This window comes from Stenella coeruleoalba, assembly GCF_951394435.1.
Source record: "Stenella coeruleoalba genome assembly, chromosome: 8".
Classification (NCBI taxonomy): Eukaryota; Metazoa; Chordata; class Mammalia; order Artiodactyla; family Delphinidae; genus Stenella; species Stenella coeruleoalba.
In genome coordinates, this window is record NC_137154.1 from 15,235,813 (window position 1) to 15,260,137 (window position 24,325).

The window sequence follows — 24,325 nt, forward strand, 5'->3', positions numbered from 1 at the left end:
AAATATACATTAATGTAATTAACAAGTATGAACCCATTACCTTTTCCCCCATTTTTTGCACTGTAATGTCTGTTTGTTTGTTGACTGGCCTGGTTCTATATACGAAGTCCACTAAAGGGAAAGTTTCACTGTTTCTTTTCTGGCCGTTATTAGAATTGGTTTTATTTCACCACTGTTACTGAAAATAATTTTGTTGTATAGGGATGACAGGTGTTTAAAAGCCATCTTCCCCAGGTGTTGAATATCCTAGGTATGTCCTGCTGCTCCTGTTCTATTTTATGTCGGTCACTGACAGCTGAACGACGCCCGCCTTCAGGGCAGGCTAAGCCCGGGCTTGCTCTTGCAGCTGGTTTCTCTTCTGGAACAGTCCCCAGGACAATGCAAAAATATCTGTTCACCCTGGTGTCCTGGATGGGCCACCCTCAGGGCAGCTCCAGGTAGCAGCCAGTGGGCACCTTCTACAGGTCTTCCAAGACCGTGCACTCCCCAATCACCTTCTCCATCCACACTCACACCCAGGGGATCTCATTAAGCACTAAGGCTTGAAATACTCTATAAGCTGATGGCTCCCAAATTTGTCTCTCCAGCCCGGACCTCACCCCTGAACTCCAGGTTTGTATCTCCATCCATGTTCTTGCCACGTCCATTTGGATGGATAAATGTCTCAGCTTAAAATGCCTCAAAAGGGAACTCAGTACGTTCTCCTTAGACTCCTCCAAAGCCTAGCCACCCGGGCTCCTCCGTTTACAAAACTCTACGGTCACCCTTGACACCTCTCTTTCTCTTCCACCCCATCAGTGAGTCTTTCAGCTCTACTTTCAAAACAGACGGTGAATGTTTTGGCTTCGAAGCACCTCCACCACCAATTTGTTCTTCCAAATCACCTCATCTCTTGCCTGGCTTCTAACATCAGTCTCCACCCCTGTCTCCTTGTCCCCTGTGGTCTGTCCTCCACCCTGCAGCCAGAGTGATCTTGGTAAAATGTAAATTCGATCCTGTCTCTTCCTTGTTTACTGGCTTCCCATCACATTTAGAGTCAAAATCCAAAGTCCTCACCTAGCTGGCAGCTCCCTCCTGGCCTCTCCTTCCTTCCCTCCTTCCCTCTAGCACCCTGGCCTCCTTGCTGGTCCTCCAACATGCCAGCTGCCTGCCTGCCAGGAAGGCTCTTCCCCCACATGAAGTCAAGACTCATTCCTCACTGCCTGCAGGTCTCTGCTCAAATGACATCTGATCAGGAAGGCCTTCCAAGCACCCGCTATGCAAAATAGCACAGCCCTGGCCACTCCCTGCCTCTAATACTGCCTGACATTCAGCTTGTTTGACCTCTGTCTCCTGCAACTAGAAGCCAAGCTCCATGAGGGCAGGGACTTCGCTCTTTTGTTCACTATGATATTCCTAGAATGGAGAGCAAAACCTGGTACATAGTAGGGGCTCAACAAATACTTATTGAATCAATGAATGTGGACTCACATTTGATATCTGCCCTCAAAGAACACTGGGCTAAGTATTGTTGCCGCAATACCCATTCTGCAGATGTGGAAACTGAGAGAATAGAAGGGGTATACCCTCAAGATCCCTCAGATAGTGACAGATTAAAACATATGCTTCAAAGGAGAGGAACTCAATAGAGAAAAATCAATAAAATCAAAACTGGTTCTTTGAGAAAATTGATAAAAATAAAAAAGCCTCTAAACAGGCTAAGAAAAAAAGAGAGAAGATACAAATTATTAATATCAGAAATGAAAGAGAGGACATCACTATCGTTCCCACAAACATGAAAAAAGAAATAAAAGAACACTATGAATAATTCTATGCCCATAAATTTGATAACCTAGATGAAATAGGCCAATTCCTTGACACAACTGGCCAAAACTCATACAAGAAGAAATAAACAATCATAGGCCTGTATCTATTAAACAAGTTGAATCACTAATTAATGACCTTTCAAAAGAGAAAACATCAGGCCCAAATGGGTTCACTGGTGAATTCTATCAAACATTTAAGGAGGAAAGTGTACCAATTTGCAACAATCTCTTCCAGAAAATATTAGCAGAGAAAATACTTCCTAACTCATCCCATGAGGCCAGCATTAACCTAATACCAAAACCAAAAAAGACATTCTGGGAAAAAAAAACTACAGACCATACCTCTGATGAACATAGAGGCAAAGATCATCAACAAAATATAAAATATTAGCAAACAGAAATGAAAAAAGTATAAAAAGAATTATATACTACGGCCAAGTGGGATCTATCCCAGGTATGCAAGACTGGTTCAGCATTCAAAAATCAGTTAATGTAATCCATTATATCAAAAGGCTAAAGAAGAAAAAGCACATGATCACATTAATAGATACAGAAAAGGCATGTGACAAAATCCAATACTCATTTATGATAAGACTCTCAGAAAACCAGAAATAGAGGGAAATTTCCTCAACTTGATAAAGAATGTCTACAAAAACCCTACAGCTAACATCATCCTTAATGGTGAGAAACTAGAAACTCTCGCATTAAGGAGCAATGCGACAAGTCTCCCCACTGCTTTTTAGTTCTGTCCTGGAAGTCCTAGTTAACGCAATAAGACATAGGGTTTCTTTACTTTCACAGATTGGGAAGGAAGCTTTTTAAATTTTTACAGGTGTTTTAATTTTACAGATTGGGAAGGAAGAAATAAAACTGCCTTTGTTCACATATGACATGATTGTCTACGTATAAAATCTGTAAGAAATGACAAAAAAAGGGGCTTCCCTGGTGGCTCAGTGGTTGAGAGTCCGCCTGCTGATGCAGGGGACATGGGTTCATGCTCCGGTCCGGGAAGATCCCACATGCCGCGGAGTGGCTGGGCCCGTGAGCCATGGCCCCTGAGCCTGCGCGTCTGGAGCCTGTGCTCCGCAACGGGAGAGGCCACAACAGTGAGAGGCCTGCGTACCCACCCCCCCCCAAAAAAAAAGAAATGACAAAAAAAACCTTCTTGGAACTAATAAGTATTTACAGCAAAGTGAGGTTGCAGGATACAAGTTTAGTATACAAGAGTCCATTGCTCCCCTATACACAAGCAATGAACAAGTGGAATTTGAAATTTAACAAAATAATAATACATTTCCATTGGCACCAAAAGAAATGAAACAAGGTAGAAATTTAACAAAATATGTACGAAATCTATATGAGGAAAAACTACAACACTATGATGAAAGATATCAAAGAGGAACTAAATAATTAGAGAGTATTCCATGTTCATGGATAGGAAGACTCAATATTGTCAAGACGTCAGTTCTTCCCAACCTGATCTATAGATTCAATACAACCTCAATCAAAATCCCAGCAAGTTGTTTTGTGGTTATCAGCTACTGATTCTAAAGTTTTATAAAGAGGAAAAAGACCCAGAATAGCCAACACTATATTAAAGGAGAAGAACAAAGTCAGAAGACTGACACTACCCAACTTTGAGACTTACTATAGGGGGCTTCCCTGGTGGCGCAGTGGTTGAGAGTCCGCCTGCCGATGCAGGGGACGCGGGTTCGTGCCCCGGTCTGGGAAGATCCCACGGGCCGCGGAGCGGCTGGGCCCGTGAGCCATGGCCACTGAGCCTGCGCGTCCAAAGCCTGTGCTCCGCAACGGGAGAGGCCACAACAGTGAGAGGCCCGCTTACCACAAAAAAAAAAAGACTTACTATAAAGCTATAGTAATCAAGACAGTGTGGTATTGGCAAAAGAATAGACAACTAGATCAACGGAAGAGAATAGAGAGCACAGAAATAGACCCACATAGATACAGTCAACTGATCTCTGACAAAGGAGCAAAGGTAATACACTGTAGAAGAAGTAGTCTTTTCAACAAATGGTGCTGGAACAACTGGACATCCACATGCAAAAAAAACTAATCTAGACACAGATACTATAACCAATAAAAAATTAACTCAACATGGATCACAGACCTAAAAGTAAAACACAAAACTATGAAACTCCTAAAAGATAACACAGGAGAAAGATCTAGATGACTTTGGGTATGGCAATGACTTTTTAGATACAACATTATAATCCATGAAAGCAATAATTGATAAGCTAGACTTGCTTAAAATTTTAAATTGTGCTCTCTGAAAGACATTGTCAAGGGAATAAGAAGCCACAGACTGGGAGTAAATGTTTGGAAAAGATATATGTAAAGGACTATTATACAAAATATGCAAAGAACTTGTAAATTTGTAAGCTTGCATTGTAAAACTCAACAATAAGTAAACAAATAACCCAATTTAAAAATGACAAAAGACCTGAACAGACAACTCACCAAAGATACACAGATGGAAAATAGCGTATAAAAAGATGCTTTACACCATATGTGATCAGGGAATTGCATACATTGGGTACCACTGTACACCTATAAAAATGGCCAAAATCCAAAACTCTGACAACACCAAATGCTGGCGAAGATGTGGAACAACAGGAACTCTCATTCATTGTTATAGTGGGAATGCAAAACAGTGTAGCCACTTTGCAAGACAGTCTGGCAGTTTCTCACAAATTTAAACATACTTTTACTGTACAATCCAGCCGTTGTGCTTCTTCGTGTTTACTCAAATGAGTTGAAAACTTATGTCCACACCAAAACCTGCAGAAGATTTATAGTAGCTTTATTCATAATTGAAAGCAAACAAGATGTCCTTCAGTAGGTAATGCATAAATAAACTGTAGTACAACCAGACAATGGAATACTATTCAGTGCTAAAAAGAAATGACCTTAGCATTATTCACAATAGCCAAAATGTGGATGCAATCCAAGTGTCCATCAACAAATGAATGAATGAGCAAAATGTGGTTTACACATACTGAGAAATATTATTCCGCTTTAAAAAGGAAGAAAATTCTGACATATGCTACAACATGGATAAACCTTGGGGATATTACACTAAGTGAAGTAAGCAGTAAAAAAAAAATAATAATGTACGATTCCACTTACGTAGGTACTTAGAGTAGTTAAAATCACAGGGACAGAAAGTAGAATGGGGGGTGCCGGGGGCTGGGAGAAGGGAATAGGGAGGTATTGTTTGATGGGTATAGTTTCAGTTTCACAAGATGAAAAGGAGATGGATGATGGATGGTGGTGACGGTTGCACAACAATCTGAATGCACTTAATACCACCAAACTGTACACTTAAAACGGTTAAAACATTAACTTCTGTTATGTGTATTTTACCACAAACAAAAAAAATAGGGGAAAAAAAGGAGTTATCAAAACATGAAAAGACATGGAAGAACCTTAAATGTATATTACTAAGTGAAAAAAGGCCAATCTAAAAAGGCTCTGTACTGTATGATTCCAACACTATGACATGAAGAAAAAGGCAAAACGATGGAGACAGTAAAAAGATCAGTGATTGCCAGGGCTTAGTAGGGAGGGAAGGATGAATTGGTGAAGCAGTGAAACTACTCTGTATGAGCAGTTTCCACTATAGTAGTCTGTATATAGTATATACATAGTAGTATATATATAGTAGTAGTATGTATATAGTATATAGTATACTCTGTATGAGTAGTTTCCACTATAGTAGTATCCACTATAATGGTGGATACATGTCATTATCCTTTTGTCAAAACCTATAGAATGAATGTACAACACCAACAGAGAACCACAGTATAAACTATGGGCTTTGGGCGATAACGATGTGTCAATGTAGGTTCATCAATTGTAATGCATGTGCCACTGGGTGCGGGATGTCAGTAGTGCGGGAGGCTGTACATGTGCGTAAGGATGTATATAGAGACAGAGAACGTGAGAATTCCCTGCACTTTCCCCTCAATTTTGCTGTGAATCTAAAACTGCTCTAGAAAATAAAGTCTATTAAAAAAAAAAAAAAAAGCTTCAGAATCCACAGCCCGATCTCCTTCCTCCATCCCACAGTGCCTTTCTTTCATAACTTAGCCCTGACCGTGGCCCAGAAAGGGAAGACAGCTCGGCAAACCCCAAAGCACAGGGAACGGCCCCATTCATTTCTTCTCAGATAATATACTAACACAGCCACCAAACATCACTGTCAGCCAGTTTGGACTTCTTCCTTTATTTGTAGGCTATAAATTAAAATACATTATTTTACACTTTTAACTAATAAAAGACGCAGCTGGGTGCAGCAGAATGATCACCAGTCCAGGTCAGAAGACTCACAGACTGAGCCCATCTCTACCACTCCATAGCTGTGTGACCTCGGGCAAGTCACTTCCCCTCTCTGATGCTGACATGCATCTGAAAATGGGGTTTCTTTTCCCTCCCTCTTTGCCACATCTGGCTGTTTGAAAGTTCTTCAGCTGTGATTCACAATGTGGATATAGGTCATTACTTAAAAAAAAAAAAAAGCCATTTAAGGGCATGTTTTGCTAATTTTTGCTGCATGAACAGAAAAACAATGATTTGCTCATTCTTTAGAAGAGGAAGTTTAGACTTATTATTATCTCTCCATGATGTTAAGTAGTGGTCACCCCACAGAGTGAGGGGGTGGTCTGGCCTTGCTCTCACAGCCGACCAGGTGAGGGAGAGGGGGCAGCTCGGAGGGAATAAGCTCCACTGGCTGGGCTTCCCATCGGGGACAATGGGTGTGTGGTCCTGGGATGAACCTTCTTGTGCAAATTTAAAACAACTTGCAAAACAAAAGAAGGAAAAGGTTTGGGATGGACAATATCCTAGAAGGCAGAGAAGGACCAGGTTGCTGTCATGAGTCACATATGGACACAGGGCTGGCCCCAGGCCAGAAGGTTCTGGCAGACTTTGAGCTGAGTAAGCAGGAAACTGGGGTGGTGAGAACCTGTCACCCTGTCCCCTCACACACGTGTCCCAGAGAGCGAGGGGGAAGCCAGGAGGGAGACGAGGCCTGGGGCTGCTACCCCTTCCTGCCCTTAAACTCAGGGCTTGTGCGCCATCAGTCAGAATTGGACAAAAAGGAAGGGTGGTACTGGGACGACACAGGTAATGAGATCCACCACTTCCTGGAATGTTGTCTCCTTCCTGGGCAGTGGGCTACACACTTGATATCCATCACCTCATTTAATCTTGACCATGAAGCCTGCAGTTGTAATGACTATCTTCATCTAACAGGAGAGTACACTGAGTTCATCTGCCCCAGCTGAGAAATAGCCCTGAAATTCATCTAATACCAAAGCTGTGCTCTCCCTCCTGGATTAACCTGCCTTATGGTTTACAAATAATGCATGGAAATGTGATGTAAGCAGCAAGAGTGAATCCCTTTTCTACTTGGTCAACGAAAAGATGGGAGCTTGAGTCCAAACAGGATGCGGGAATCCCTGGATCCCAACGCCACGTCAGCTCCATGAATAGACATCAAAGTTCTGGACTGAGGGAGATGATGGTCTCACCCACCTTGGCTGGACTCAGAACACAGCTGGAGCTCTGGCCTCAGCTCTGAGGGCTGAACTATGATAGTGCCAAGTTCAGGCCAGAGTCCACCCAGAAGAGGGTCAAGAGAGCAAGAAGTGCAGAGAGCACCTCGACCTGCATCCTCAGAGGGAGGCAGAGGTAACTACGACCCTGCACCCAGAAGATGAGAAGCTGTGGGGTGGGGACACAGGAGAATGGCCGGAGGGAAAGGGGTGATGCTTGCTCCCTTCAGCCCCACAAAGCAGGTTTGGGGCAAGAAGATGGAAGGCACAAGGAAATAGATCTCAGTGCAGCACAAGGAGGCATGTTGACCTGTCAGAGACAGCCCAAGGCGGCCCAAGGCAGCATAGGCTGCGTTGGAGGCTATGAGCCTCAAGTCCCTGGTTGGGCGGATAGTGACAACCACCTGGCAGGAACTTTGGGGTGGAGGATCTGCCACGCATTCTCTGCCAAGGATCTGTCAAGGCCTTTAAGTCCCTTCCAGCCTTTGCAGAGCTGACCCGCTTGACCCATACCCAACCCTCTGAATGAGCAGGCAGAGAATATCAATTCACCTTACAGAGGCAATGGAGGTGCTCAGAGAGGTTGAGCAACTTGCCCAAGGTCACACAGTGGAGCAGAGCTGGACTGGGACTCAGGTCTTCCTCCAAATCACACTGGGGTGGGTAAGAGGTTAATCAAGCTCACCTGGACCACTGGCTTCCGTTCTCACCTTTGGCATCTCTAAAGCCTTCCCGGAATCAAGGAGAATCAGGATGTCTCCCTCGCTAACCTCTTTCAACTCTATCATGGCCTCTTCACCCCCACGATTGAAGCTTTAGTTCAGGGCCACATCCTCTCCACCCTGCACTGTCCTGGATCATTCCAGCAGCCTCTCAACCAGCCTCCCTAACTGTGCCTCATCTTCCTCTAAACACCAGTAGTGCAAAAACTTTGGTTGCACATTAGAATCACCTGGGGAGCTTTAAAATATACTAATACTTCTCCGTAAGTTACACATAAAGCAACAGTAATCAAAACAGCATGGTACTGGCATAAGGATAGATATATGGACCAGTGGAAGAGAACTGAGAATCCAGAAATAAACCTACACATCTATGGCCAATGGATTTTCAACAAGGGTGCCAAGATTATTCAATGGGGAAAAACAGTCTCTTCAATGGTGGTCCTGGAGTAACTGGATACCCACGGGCCAAAGAATGAAGTTGGACCCCTACCTCACACCATGTACAAAAATTAACTCAAAATGAATCAATGACCTAAATATAAGAGCTAAAGCCTTAAAACTCTTAGAAGAAAACACAGAGGTAAACCTTTATGACCTTGGACTTGGCAATGCATTCTTAGCTATGACACCAAAAGTACAAGCAACAAAAGGAAAAACAGGTAAGTAGGTACAGGCTCCGCTGTGGCGGCAGCCAGGCCTCCTTCACCACCACCCACCCCCACCAGCCACCTGCTTCCCACTGTCAGATCTCAGCAGGAGGACCATCTAGAGGCCTCCTAAAAATTGCCTTCACTCATTTGCTCAGCCTGCTATAGAGGGCTGGCTGGGGAGACAAAAACATCAAGGGATTCCCCTTTCTGCCTGACCTCCAAACTCCATGCAAGGCTGGGTGGAGAACGCAGGAGCAGTGCAACCATGGGAGCTGTGGGCTGTCACTGCAGGCATGTGGGATGCTCTGGGGACACATGGGGACCACCATGAATGCCATGGGGTGATGCTGTGAGTTCCTGGGGGGTGCTTCACGAATGACTTAGGGGGCTCTATGGGCACCATGGGGAGCCACTGTAGTGCTGTGGGGAGTCCCTATGGACACGCACAGGGCACCTCTGTAGGTGTGGAGGGGTGCCTTTGCGGGCACTGTGGGTGCCGTGGGTGGCTATGGTAAATACACTATCCTTAGGGCAGGAGCCCCATGTTTGGGTCCTAACCTTGTTGCTTTTTAGAGGTGAACCCTGGAATAATTTACCACTTTTCTGAACTCCAGTTGTCCTCACTTAAAAAGAGCTCATTACTCCCTGCCTCTTGGGGTGTGGGGGGATCAGGGATTACCTACAGAAAGGGCCCAGGAAAGATCACCAGGAGTGAAGTGTAAACCATGGGATAAAGGCTCAGGGAGAGCTGTTCACACCCGAGATGGCCCCATGCCCCAGCGGTGTCAGAACAGAGAGCTGACACAAGCCAGGCCCTTCATCTCAGCCCTTTTTTAGACCACGCACAGAGAGAGGTATGTGTCTCCAGGGTAACCCCACTGTGTGGTCACAAACACCCAGCTTTCACATCCCAAGAGCCTGAGCCTTTTCAAGGAGGTCACCTTGGGAGGCTCCCCACATTATTCCAGGGGGCTCCCCTCGTTCAAAGCACACAGGATCATCTAGCCGGTGATTTCCTGGCCCTCATAACCACCTGGGGGTGGGGTGGGGTGTGCAAGCTGTTTGCCCATTTTATAGATAAGAAAACTGAGACTCTGGGCAATCAAAGCACTCACCCGGAGTCAAACAGCTACTGAAGGGCAGAGCTTCGACTCAGCCTCCACCAGCCCCCAGCAAACATTTCCCGCAACAGCTCACGCCTGTCTGCCCGTCGCTGACACTCATCTTTGGATTCTCCCTGTGACTCTATAATTTCTGTTTCCTGACTAACAACAGGGGCCAGGCAAAATTACTCTGCCCCCTCAGCAGCCCTGCTGAAGGTAAAACAAGAACGACGGCCCCCTTGCTGCTTTTTTCTGTACTTAAAGAGATTCTTTCCTCTCGTCTGAGGCCCACGGCTTCCCCTGATGGAGAAACATCCCGAGGAAGTTAAGCTTTTTCTGACTCGCTTCAGTGCCTTCTCCTGATTAAGAAAACCTGGTGGGATCCAGGCTCTGTGATAAGGTGAGAGCTTCCTGCAGGGACCAGGGCGGCTGCTGCCAGGAGGCTTACAATGTAGATTATGGCCCAGGAGGCTGGCAGAGCAGGGTGAGCTGTGGGACACAGACGCTGTCGAGGGAGTGAGAGAAGCCCCCCAGGCCCTGGCCTCGCTGCTCCTCTGCCACTGACCTCTTGGGTGGGCCTTGACGTGGCCCTGTTTTATCTGCTGCTAGGACCTGGCCACCCTGCCTTGGATTCCAGCCTAAAGTAATCCCGGCCGGCCAGGGGGCACATCCAAAGTTAAGAGGATGAACTTGGAGACCAGGTGAATATCAGATCAGTGAGTCAGAAAGTGGCCGGTGCTTCCCAACCATGGGCACCAGAGGCAGCTGAAATCGCAAACACCATCAGGCGGCTGGGCGCAGCACTTTAACGTGGGTACACGCCATCCACCCTCACAGCAGCCCCAGGAGGCGGAAGGCCGGTGGAGGGGGTCTGTAGGGAGGGAGGGTGTGGGGAGATTTCTTCAGCCCCCTCATCTCATCTTCTCCCCAAAACAACCCCATGAATAAGTGCGATGTTCCCATTTCAGAGATCAGAAAATCAAGACTCACAGAGATTTTACGAAGAGCCCAAAGTTTAAGAAAAAAATTCTAGGAAAGAACTCACTTCCATGTCTTTTTCAGGAAATGAATTTCGGAGAGGTGATTTAGCTTCAAGGATTTTTTAACCTTAAGATTCAAGTCATAGAGCTGGTAAGCAAAATGCACAAGAATGCTTGGGTAGCTCAGGGAGGGGCTTCAAGTAAGCCACATTACTTACTGCTGGGTGACCTTTAGCAAGTCGCTTAACTTCTCTGAGACCTGGTTTTCTCTTCCCTGAGATGGAGGTGATAACAGGGCTGCTGGTAGAGGGTTTGCACATAGCCCTCCACTTGGCACGGAGAAGCCCTCAGTCAGTGTTGGTTAATCTGGCTCTTCTCATTAGTTGGGACTCAAACACAGTCGCAGCTGCACCTCAGACCCTGTGGTCTTTCCCCTGAGGCTCTGAGTCATCCTTTGCTCGAGACTGGCAATCGAATCTCCTCAGAGCTTTCAAATCCCCTCTCCTCTCCACAGCCATGCCCAAGCCCCACCTCCATCTCTGCCTCCCCGCTGCCCCCAAATCTGCCCTTCCCCCAGCTCAGCCCTGGTCTTGGGACCTCAGCAACTGAGGACCTGCGGGCTGGAACAGAGATTCAAGTCACTGCTGCCCCACTTTACAGATGCGAAAATGAGGTCCAATGAGGGAAATGGCTTGTAAGGGCTCTAGAGGCACAATGGTGCCACAGACTGGGCCAGAGGACAGATATCCTGGCTCCTCATTCAGGAACCTTCCCTGAGGCGACCCAGCCCGTCACCAGTCCTGGGATTGTGGGCAGCCCAAGAAGCTCCCAGAGCCCAAGAAGCAGACCAAGGCTTCTCCGTTCCCAATTCCGTCATGGAATTTGGTGATTGGTCCTAGTCCTTGTGGATTTGAACTTTATCCAAAAAGACAGTCCTGGAATGGGGGAGGGGATGGGGTGAGGGAAGGGCTGGAAATCACCCCAGGAAGGCATTTCCTTCCCACAATCCCAAGACCATGGTGGGTGCGGAGGAAGGGGAGGCGTGGCAGGGGTCCTTGACAGAGGCGGGACCCTCCGTGGTCCCCCCAGGAGCTCTGCTTTCCCTTGGAGGGCTCACTCCCTCCAGCCCTTCAACCCTCACTTCCTGGATCGACTCAGGACCCAGCATGACCTTCGGCCCCGTCAGTGGGGTGGCACCCAGTCTGGTGAGACCCCATCAGCCTCTGTCTCCTCACCCCTCACCTTCGCTCCCCAGCCCCGAGCAAACATCTGGGGGTGAGGACAAGAGAAAAGCCGCCCTTTGCCTGCCCTGCCCTCCAGCACGAGCTGAGAGCTTTCTCACTCAGAAATGGAGAGTCTGGAGGGGCAGGGAGCAGAGAGAAGATTAGACCCTCTTATTTGAATACGTTAAGATCCACACTCCCATGTCGCCAATCATACCTCTTTCAACTGGTGTCTTTTCCTTTCAGGGGTGTCAAGATTCTCTTGAAGTCTCTTTCTGATGGTAGCTTCAGGATAAACTCTAGAAGGAAAAGAGGGAGAAATATATTTTAAAAAAGCAAGTGTGGGGGGCATGTGGCTTCTGGGGGCCACTTCGTCCAGCTGTGCACCCGCTCCCTCCTCCCATCTCTGAAGGTGCAGAAGCCACAGGCCCCGTGGCCAGAAAGACAGAAGCAAGCACCCAGCCCCACAGAGGGTCCCAGGATGGCATCCCCAGAGCCTAGGGACTGGGGCGTATTTTCAGTCTTCCAAAATCAGGAAGCCTGCACAACGTCCCTGTGATGAGACGGAGCGTGCCGTAACCACAGCGACACATTGGATCACTTTGCTTCTAGCTAGAATAGTATCATGTTGGTGTGGGAACTCCATTTTCCTCAGGCAGAAAAAAGGCTTTCTGAGTCATTTTGAAAATGCAAAAGCGAATTAATCATTGCCTAATGAATGCAGGCTTTGGGGCAGACGGAGATTTTCAAGACCTGGTATCCGTGAAGAGAGAAGTAATATGTGGAGAAATCTTTGGTGGTGAGAAAAGCAGCTCAGCCCGAGTGCAGGGGCGAGAAGTCCAGCCTCTCCCCCGACCCCTGCCTCCTCTCCGTCAGTTTGACAAAGAGCCCCCAGGTCACGGGAGAAGGATCAAATTCACCATGTCCAGGCCACGTACCTGTCAGCCAAGGCTTAGGCCGGTCTCAGGGGACCAGCTTGTTCACAAACCCAGCTGAGTAACAAAAGGGCAAAACTTCACAGCGGAATGGGAGCGGGGAGGGCTAAGCAACCCCGTCCTTCCCTTCCCCACAACCTGGCGGCACAGAAGCAGCCCTGATCAACTTTCATATTGTCTCAAATGACAATGACACTAATCCCGACGCCCTCAACAATTCCATGAGAAAGTGTGGCCACTTTAGAGATAAGGACCATGGTGAATTCAGAGGCATTAACTCACCCAAGGTCTTACCACTGAAAAGGGGCAGGGCCAGGGCTACACTCAGGTCCGTGGGAAGTCAAGTCCCTTGCAAGGGCATCTCCATGGTGGGAGAGGAGCAATCAGGAGAGCCATGAGTTCAAGGTCGACCCTGTAGATCCCAACACCAGTGCCCCCGGGCACGTAAGAAGTTCTCAGAACTCCCTGCTAACTGATGGGGAACAGGGCTTGGCCAGAGGACGTGATCTCGCTTTATTTAGCTATCTCTGCCTCAGACGTCCACCCAGGCAGTGTCAGCCCAAGGGACCTCAAGTGTCATGGGCCAGACTAAGGCTAGTCAGAGGAATTCACGATGCATATACACATCCGTATACATATACAGCCATATCCGTATCCACACACGTGCATATACATATGGATGAAGATATATAATATAATATAATTTTCATTTTTAACTATAAAAGTGAAAGTTTGTCCATACTCGTTCATTCTATTTAACAGATAAACCCACTGCAAAATCTTTGTAATATGACGTTGTAGGCTATATTACATGTAATCACACATGTGTGTACATGTGTGCAGAAGCATGGGCCCATGGGGGCCCACAAGCAGACAGTGGCAATTTTTTACACAAATGGGATCTTACCTCGCATGTTCTACAACCCCAGTTATCAGTGATACCATGTCTACCTCTGCGAGTGAGCACACGTGCATCTTCTGGAGTCTTTTTCACAGCTGCACAGTATCCCATGGGAAGCGTGGACCACAATGCACTCACCTCTCCCACCATGGATACGTGGATATTTCCATCTCTGGCCATTACCACTTTGCGGCAACGGTCCCCTCGGTGCCCACATTTATGTGTGGAAAAGTTCATGCAGTTCCAAAGCCCGGATGCCCCGAAGTGGGACCGCCGGGCAGAGGCTCTGCACACATCACATTTGGCAAACTGCCTTCCCAAAATACTGGATCAACTCCCCTCAAATAGCAGGGCAGGAGCCCCTTTGCTTGAATGCAAATTTGAACCCAGGGTTCAGCCTACAGAGTTGCTTTTCTGCTCCCCTCCCGGTGGCCTGGGAGGTCGCATCCCCGGATGAGGGAGGAGTTTATTTCTTGGCTCACGCAGAGGTCCGCCCCTCCACTCCCCCCAGAGCATCTCCCAGTTCCCGGCCCACCTGAGCCGGGAACTACATTTACAGGCTCAGAACTGATAATGAGCTTTTATGAGCTCTGGGGACCGCGAAGAACACGTATTAATGTCAAGTGTGCCTGTCAGCCACGCAGCCTGGGAGAATGTTACCCATTAACAAAATTAAAGGCTGCAGCCACGCCGGGGAAGGAGCCGAAGGCTGCACATCTGGCGGTGCGGGCAAGACCCGTCACTAACACAATTACTTTTCAGGTTTCGCACTCCCGAGCCTGAAGCCGGCTCCCATCTTCAGTGGAATTCTGCCTTCCTGCAGACTGAGAGGAGATTGGCTTATTACCAGCCTGCCAGGAGAGGCAAAATCCAGCACTAATCCTAATTCCCATTTAAGCAGATCTGCGTTGTGTGAGGAAAACCAGCTGCGCTCGAATTTCTTCCCCCTTTCCCCTGAGATCTCATTCCAGCCCCCTCCTCTCCGTGGGGGAGGGAGGTCACTACAGATGTTAGGCCCGGAGCCCTCCCAGGAGGGGGGAAAAGAATCCCGAGGTTTAGGGCCAAGACGGGAACTGGGGCTGGGTGACAAGAGGCAGCGTTGAAAGGTGGTGGGCTGGGTGATGGTGGTCGCCGTTGACCCGGCTGTCTTGTGCCGTGGAAGGGAGAGGCCCCCATTGTTCTGGCCCCAGACCTGCTCTTGCTTTTGTACAAAGATCCCCGCCGTCCCCAGGTTTGAAGTGGCACAGGTTGGGATCCTGAGTCCAACTCTAACTAGCTTTGTGACCTTGAGCAAATGACCTTCCTATTCTGTGCTCAACTCCTCATCTGGGAAACAGGGTTAACAACAGCTGATGCCTCCTAAGAGGCTGTGAGGATTACGTGAGGAATGTATACACAGGACTTAGCCGAGAGCCTGGCACACGATACCCTATTTCTTGAATGTAAGACTCCGTGGGTTATAATCGTACCATTATTATACGGACTTCTAAGAAAAAGAAGACACTGCCCGTTAAACTAATTATGACATGTCACTTTTTGTTTGATGCATCCTGGTTTTAGAGACCTTAAAATATACATATTTTTAAAAAGTGTGCCTTCGAATCCATGAAATATATAGTAAGAGCTTAATCAGTGGTACTTAGTGATATTGGCCAGGTGCGCCCATTTTGCAAGGTCTAGTTCAAAGCTTAGACCTTCTTCCTCCCCTTCTTTCTTCCAATCAAAGCAAATCTGCACTGGGTGGGGATACCAGCCCTCAATTTATAAGAAAAATTCTGATAGCCACTTCAGTATCCTGGATAGGACCCGGATGAGAGACTTAAATATCTACCCTGATGATTCCTACTCTAGAACAGAGCACCCCTGTGTAACGGGACACCCAGATCAAAGACTCTTCACTCTTCTCCCAGTCAATGTTTCTCTACCATCCCATGTCTCCCAAATCATCCCTGCCTCTCCATCCTCACTGCCCCTGCCAGCCCCGCCTGGGCTCAGCCTGATCGTTGCCTATCTGCTTGCTGCAAACGAGCTCCTGCTGGACCGCCAGCCTGCAGCTGTCCCTTCCAACCTGCCCTCTCCTTTGCTGTCAGACTGAGCCCATAAATGTCTTTCTCTCCTGCTTCAGTGGGTTCCCTGGCCTCCCTTTGTCTATACACAGGGCCTTTTGTCATCTGATCCGCAGTTGCCTTTTCAGGCCCATCTTCAGGTCCTCGCAATACGCACAGACCCAACAGTTGAGCTGAACTCATCTGGACTCACACGCCCCACCAACACACTCAGGCCAAACTCGCTGCTGTTCACTCTGCCTGCAAGTCCGTTCTTCCTTTCCTAACCCTGAACTGCAGCCCCACACACACTCCCCAAATCACCTGGCAAACTCCTACTCATCCTGTAAAACCTTCCTTCGATATCTCCTCTGAGAAACCTTCCCAGACTTCCACAGCCATGATTAATCACTGTTCTCTGGGCTCCATGAGTTCCTGAAAGATGGCGATGATGTCTCAATTCCTGACTCAGATAATAATAGTGGGATGAATGGATAGTTGCTATGATAGATAGATGGATGGGTAGAGAATGGATCTATACAAGAACGGAATGGTAGAAGAGAAAAAGAGGAACTAGGCTGTAGTTGGTTTCAGGGATGGATGAATAATTGAAGGGATAGAAAGATGAATGAATGGATACATGCATGGAGGCATGCAGAAATGGATGGACGCATGGATGGATGGATGGAGAAATGGAGAAATGAACAGGACAGTTGGAAGGTGAATATATCTGTAAAAGAATGGGTTAAATGAAGAGTGGGAAAGCAAAACCAGGTTAATAGAGATAAGAGAGGGAACAACTCTCAGCTACTTGTGTAATTTTCTCTGGACCCCGAGAAGCTGAGCCTCTTGCATCTATGAATGTACTTTGCTTTAGTCCCTTATGGATCCTAGCAGAGACCACTCAGTCAAACACGGTCAGCCCCCAGCTCCACCCCATTTCAACACTCACTCTAGCTGTGGAGCTACAAGTTGAGGCCTCAGGAAGGAGGGGTCAGAGTTACCTCTTGCCTTGGCCTTGGCTGACGCAGGCGGTGAAGCACAGCGCCACAAGGAGACCAAAGTTTCCCTGTGTCTGAGTCAAGCTCCGGTCTGAGGGGCAGTTGGTTTGCCAGCTGTGTGCAATAGGCCTGGGACAGGCCAACTGCTGATGGAAGTTCCATGCTCCCCTGAAAAGATGCCATTTGGAAGAACCCGAAAATGGCTGAAGGGTCAGGGCAGGTAGACAGTGTAGCAGCATTTGGATGGTCACCTGTTAGTGGGCTTTGGAGGGGATGAATCCCCCACTAGAGCCTGCTGCCTCTCTGCAACGTGCAGCAGGGTAGGTGGTAGGTGGGAACCCTCCGCATCAAATGGCGGCAAGGACTGTGGCCTATTCCACAGGCCTGGGTTTGAATCTCGGCTAGGCCAGCTGCCGCCCGTGGAGCCTTGGGAAAGTTCCTTAACCCACTAAACCTCAGGTTATTCACCTGCGAAGTATGGGCCATCACAGTCCTACCTCACTGGCCTGAGCTGCGGATTAGATGAGCTAACGGATTATAAGTGATTCCCACGGTGCTCAGCACAGAATTGGCCCTTGGAAGCCCCAGGAATTATGTAAAGTAGAACCTGCTGATACTCTCTGTAAAAAGGGTAGTGGCCATGACCACCGGTTCCACAGGGCCCATACTCCTCAGGGCCCTTCCCTCTCTCCCTTAGGGGTCCACATTCAGAACAGATGGAGTCTACACCCCATGTATACATCCTACCACTTAATTCACAACAGCTGGTCTTTCTGATCGTTTATATATTAGGTTTCCACATGATGTTGAAGGTGACTGATTTAGAGCCTCTTGATATCCTAGAATCCCAAGTCAGTAGGATTTCAGAGGAGGTGGAGAGCTGGGAAGGCTTCCTGGAAGAGGCAGCAAGGAAAGGCGAGAGGGAGGAAGGTGATCAGCTCAATGATGAGCCTCTTCCTGGCTAGCTCCTGCTAGAAATCTCTCCCCAACCCTCCTCCACTCTAGCCACCCAAAGTGGACCAGCCATCCTTCTGAGTTCTGTGACCACAAGGACTCTTGGTCTTGTGCCACAAGAAGTGGCAGCAGCGTCCTCAGCGAGTCCCAGAAGCCGGCTCAGCCTCGGGCCCCTCTCCCCACACTGATGCCAGGCCACAGGATCCAGGCTGGGCCACTGCCAGCCTGATGCATCGCTTGTTGACGGATAAAAGCTCGCAGTTTATGGCTCCAAAGCAAAGCTGGGGCTTTGTTTTGCTTTGTTTTAAATTAGCAAAGCAGGGGGTGGTGGCGGGGAGAGGGAGAGGAGCCAAGGCTTATTCAGGACGAGCTCCTGCTGCGTCCTGCATCTCAGCGATTCCCTGGGCAGCCCTTAATGAAGCTGCCTGAGCGCATCGTGCCTCTGCCTTGTCTCTCCACCTGCACTTGTCTGGCTGGGGGAGTCAGAGCGCTTCCCAGTGCCGCCCGCCCTGTCACTCAGCCCCATCACTCTCTGTTCCCATAATGAGTCCCTGAATGAGCCTGTTAACTGTGCCCCAGGGTCACAATGGGGCTGAAGGGGGAGCCATGACAGCCTCAGAAAGACTGGGATTTACGATTTACTTTTGCTCTGGGAGCGGAGGGCCACTCCCTACCTGTCATTGGGCACAGCGCAGTGGGTGCTTGCACTGCTAGCAAGGGCCCCGGAGGGTCTGCCCGATGGGCGAGGGACTCCCAATCTGAGCCCATTGGCTCTTGGTGGCTTGGGGAGGGTGAAAGGGCCCAGAAGAGGGATGTACCAACCCCATAAATTAACATGTGAAGCTGTTTATTCTCAATGCAACTGTCATTAGCGATCATCTCCTCTGCACCTGCCGGCAGGTCTGGAGCTTTTCTGCACATGCCAGCCAGGGTCTCCATTGCCCTCCCCCGTAGGATGCATACAACAGACGCCACCGCCAAGATGCTCTACGGAGCAGGAAGGAGAACTGGGGAGACCCCCTGTCACCAGTGGGCATTGCCCTGCATCTGCCCACCCTCTTTCCCGTCTGGAAGCACGTTTTTGGTACCCGAGGAGGGTAAGGACAAGGGCTATGCATACACTGGAGCTGACTTTACTTCTGATCTTCACTCCCCTTCCTCCCACACTGCAAGAAAAATATTACCCGTCTTCCCATTTTACAGATGAGGAAAGTGAGCCTGGGCCACAGCATTTTTATGTAATTAAACATCGGTTCAGTTCATGGGGAAAGGGAAACAGAATCAACAGCAGTGTCTGCCAAGGAAGGCTCACTCATTCTCACAAGGAGATGGGGCTCCAGCAGACCTGTCAGACAAGTGCCCAGCATTTGGTCCCAGAGGGACCCGGAAGCCCTAATCGTTTAAGGGACTTATCTCTGAAGATGTAGCCTGGCTTGCCTGGCCTTTGTTCATCTGTGTGAACAAAGAAATGAAAGATGTGAGCCCCACAGCTCTTGTACCGAGTGGCCAGCATTCTCCTCTTTACTAGCAAAGGAAGGAAGGGATGCTCAGAGAGGTCAAGCATCTTGTCTGCAGTGACGGAGCTGGACCAGGCAGAGGGAGGACCAGAACCCACCATTTTGTCTGCAGCCAAAGTCTTGGAGACACTTTGCCTGAGGCCAGCCTGCATTAGGCTAACCCCATAGTGTCTGTCCTTCCAACAGTGCATCTGAGAGGTTCTCAGGCCATTGGGCTGTTCAAACAAAGATACCTGGTGTTTCAAAGGCTTCGAGAACAATCCAGCACTTGTAGCACAGGGTTCAAGAAGAGCTAAGTCTGTCTCAGTGCTGAAGCTGACTTTGGCACAAAATGTGTCTCAACACACTGCAGACCTTGAACTCAACGGGGATCCGCTGTGCAGTCGGTCATACACCTACGGGAACGCCTGTGAGAGGCTATTCTGCCTCTGAGAGAAGCAGTATTAAAAAGCCACACGACAGTAATAGAGATGTTTCCAAACTGGCTGCCCTGCCGCTAGAAAGGAAACCAAAAGCTGAGAACTCATCACTAAAGGGCCAACCCCACAGCCAACCACAGCTCTCCTCCGCAACGCGGGGCTATTAATTCAGACTTTATAACCCACAGGGCTGCAGTGGAATCTGGGCAAAGGGCACCCCAACTCCTTGTAATTCTTCCCTGCTCAAGCCCCTGTAAATATATTCCGATGCAGAAAAGCGTCTGCGGGAGGGAAGATGGCAGATCTATTAGCATTTTGATGGGTTTTCCCAACACGGAACAAGAGAGCTTTAAAATTCACAGCCCAGAGATTAATCCTTCCATCACATCTCTCCCTCCACAGCTGGAAGTGGCCAAGAACTTTTTACCCCTTTCAGACCTTGATTAGGATAGAAAGTTAGGAACTCAGAGAGCTCAGTCTTCAGAGTCCTACAGAGAAGAGACAGCCGGGTTTTCTAGACCAAGTGTATACAGCCCTCCAAACACAATTAAACGGCAGAATCAGGGATGGGGAGGTGGAAGGCCGTGACACTGTGCGGGGGTTGGGAGCGTCTGTGACTCAACAGAAGAACACGGCCAGTTCCGGAGAGGAGCCCTGCTTGTTCCAACAGCAAGGTTCGCCTTTTGTAACTGACAAAGGCCAGGCTTCTTAACATCCCTGTTCGCTCACTCAACAAACATCTTGGAAGAATCACCATGTGCCACATATTAGGTACTTGAGAGGGAAGGATCAGGAAGATAGTTCAGCTCAACAAATCCCTGACCTCAAGAAACTCAGTCTAGGGGCTTCCCTGGTGGCGCAGTGGTTAAGAATCAGCCTGCCAATGCAAGGGACGCGGGTTCGAGCCCAGGTCCGGGAAGATCCCACATGCCACGGAGCAACAGAGCCCGTGCGCCACAACTACTGAGCCTGTGCTCTAGTGCCTGCAAGCCACAAATACTGGGCTCACGTGCCACAACTACTGAAGCCTGCGTGCCTAGAGCCCGTGCTCTGCAACAAGAGAAGCCACGACAATGAGAAGCCAGCGCACAGCAATGAAGAGTAGCCCCCGCTCGCCGCAACTAGAGAAAGCCCGTGCGCAGCAACGAAGACCCAACGCAGCCAAAAAATAAAAACAAATAAATAAATTAAAAAAAAGAAAAAAGAAACTCAGTCTAGATGGGGGGGGCGGGGGGAATGGACGAACACAATAAAATGCAGCAGGCGACTGAGATCAACGCAGTTGCCCTGGGACCTTGAGATGGCAGGGGATGGGGCACCTCAATCAAGCTGGGCTGAAGAGCTGGTCACACCCTTGGGGATCCTGGTCCTTCCTCAAAACTTTCTTTTGAAAATGAATGTGATGGAATATTAAGTGTAGAAGGCAAGGTGTGTAGTTTTCTAGTGTATGATCAGAAAGAATATACAGATACCGCTAAGGTAAATGATAAGCAAACTTTCAACATCATACTGGAGCGCTGTTTAGCAGACTCACCCAAAGGGTCATTATCTAGGGGATTCTAGAGAAATGTAACTTTGACTCATGGGAGGTGACAGGTGAATTTGTAGATTTGTTTTGGCCCGGTAGAAAAGATAACCCAACGGTTCGGATTAACCTGTGTGTATACAATCCAGCCATCTTCCAGTTCTCTTCCTCCCATGCCTACGTAACCGCTGTTTCTCTCATCTCCAGCTTAGCCAATGAGCATCTCCTGTTGGCTTCCTCATTCACGAGTCAAATCAGTCTCTGACCCACGTTCATTCTAGATGTCCATGTGATTCTATAAGATTTATAATTTTTTGAAACTTATACTTTGACAGCACATGCCCAATTACACACACACACACACACACACACACACACTGCACAGGGATAAAAATGGAAAAAACTACAGCAAAATGTTACCAATGGGTATCTTTAGGTAGCTGGCATTTGTATACAAGTGACTTTTATAATCAGAAAAAAAGTGATCAACATTAGTTTTTAAATGAAGAAACACACACCCATGTAAGGTTCCCCAGACTAACAGTTAATACCAGTTTCTTGCTTATCCCATCTGTCAGTGGGCGGGGCTCTAAGCACTGAAGAACACCACCTCGTCAAGGCCTTGCCGTCATACCACACCACGCCAAAGGCACCGTTACTCTCCCCATTTTACAGATGAGGAAATGGAATCACGTAGTTAGCCTCCGCTCACAGATCTCAACAGTAAGAGCTACGATCTGAACCCCAGGCAGCCTGGCCCGACAGGCTGCCTGCTTAACCACCCTGCCAGACGCCTGCCTCCCAAGTGGAAAAGGAAGAAATAAACACATCTGCCGGGCTGCCAGGGTCAGGCTTGGAGAAGACCGTGTTCCCACCCCCGCCCAGAGTACAGCGTGCCGGGAAGCCAAGCGCGAGGCTCGCCAGCCTTGAATTGAATTCACATGTGTCTCTCCTCTCCCGCACTTGCAGGCAGGGACCTGCTCTTCTCCATTCTTGAACCTCCCATCAGGCTGGGATTGGACCCCAGTGGATGCTCAGCAAATGTCTCAGAGCACCTCTCTCCCTGCTCTGATAGCACACTCCATTCAGGGACTCTAAAAGCCAGCCTCTAATTAATAGTTCGCTCCATCTCTCTCTTTGTCCACACAGGCACTACAGACCGGTTTATTACCTAGATCATAAAGGAAAGTGCAGCCTGGCTTCAGCAAAGAGGGGTTTCGGTGTGTTGGAAAGGACCCCGACCTAGGAACCTGGAGGACGTGGGCCCTCTCTTTAAATCACTGTGTGACCTTGGGCAAGTCACCAAGCGTCTCTGGGCCATCACCTCACCTTTAAAATTTGCAGGGGGACCCACTGTGCTATGATGCCCCAGATGTTTTGCCAGCATCAATCTCGCTTTCACTGCCGGGGTGTTTTACATGCAGCAGGCGTGGAGCCCGCACCACAGACCCACACCTATTGATTCTCACTAAAGCTCTTCACGTGGCAGGTCACTGCTGGTTAAATCTGTGCGGAAAATAGGTTTTGAGGGAGGAGTGCCTTGTGATCTGGAAAACCAAATGGGGGTGGAGGGCTGCAAAAGGGGGAGTGGGGAGAGAGAGATGCTTCATCTCAATAGGGCTCTTGAGAGCCCCTACGCATCACCCCATCTCTGGGTTCATTCTGGTCGCAATGTATTTATTTTTATTTGGGGGTCATATCCGCTTGCAGAGGCAGGCACGATTGTTTGGGTAAACACTGTTTCAAAAGATTCCAAATAGAAAGCTTCATTTTCCTTGATTTAACAATCAATATCCATCCAGCCTCTACCTATGACTGTGAGGAAGGTAGGAGACAGAATAGCCGTCAGCCACGAAGTGAGCGTCCATGTTGCAAGACGCATCTCTAGGTGATTAATTAGGACCAGTGGCCAAAAGAAACACAGGACAGCCCTCTTATAAAAACGGAAAGGACACTGCTAATGAAAATGATTCTAGCAGACGTGCCTGCTTGTGATTCCTGGGTGAGTTACTGCCCCTTTCGGGGTCTCACTTTCATTCTCTATCACCTAATGGCCTGTGATTCTCAGAATGGGTTTCCCAGGGGCTCCTCAGGAGACACCCAAATGGAGGCGGAGGGGCGGAGGGGGGACCAGCCCCCTATGCCTGCTTCAACAGGGCAGCTCCCTTTCCAGTTATTCTGGAGGCTCCGAGGCTCCACGGTGAACTTTCTTTGAGGTCTGTGACTACAAGTAAGTTGAATGTCACTGGGCTAAGTCATCACAGCTTCTTTTCACTTTAGCATCTTGAATGTACCTTGGTTAGGAAACTCCCAGGCATTCTGATAGGCAAATGGTTTTTACTCAAAGGCATCATGGTGGTCCATGCATAATATCACTTGGGGATGGAACGCCTCTGACTCTGGGATGGGTTGTCTATGTCAGGTAGCAAGCCCACATCCCTAGCAAAAGAGTCTACCAAGACAGATCATAAAACCACAGTAAGAGCTGGCACACATGCGAACACTTACACTGTCCCATATACTTTATCCCTCTCAGCGCTCGTGGCCACTTTATGCAACAGGCCTTGATCCATTTTGCAGACGGAGAAACTGCCCGTCAGAGAAGTTGAGTAACCTACCCATGGACGCACAGCTCTTCAGCCCAGATTTAACCCCAGCACCCTGTCTCTTTTCTTTTATGATTCCATTTATTAAAAATGTCCAGCATAGGCAAATCCATAGAGATAGAAAGTAGATTAGTGTCGCCAGGGGCCGGGGCAGGTGGTGGAATGGGGCAAATGGGGAGTAACTGCTACCAGAGAGAGGGTGACTTTTCAGGGTGATGAAAACGTTCTAAAATCTGTGGTGGTGATGGTTCCACAACTATGCAAGTACACTAAAAGCCACTGAATGTTATACTTAAAGTGGGTGAACTGTATGGTATTTAAAATATATATCAATAAAGCTGTTGTATTGAAAAAGAAACC

General features: G+C 48.4%; 1 long non-coding RNA gene across 1 annotated transcript in view; it reads right to left on the reverse strand.

Moving 5' to 3' along the window:
• The window catches only part of LOC307190795, a 119,625-nt gene that overhangs the window by 73,619 nt on the left and 21,681 nt on the right, over positions 1 to 24,325 (reverse strand). Inside the window, exon 2 of the long non-coding RNA XR_013829542.1 lies at positions 12,280 to 12,361. This is a non-coding gene — a long non-coding RNA (uncharacterized lncRNA). The remainder of the gene's footprint in view (positions 1 to 12,279; positions 12,362 to 24,325) is intronic.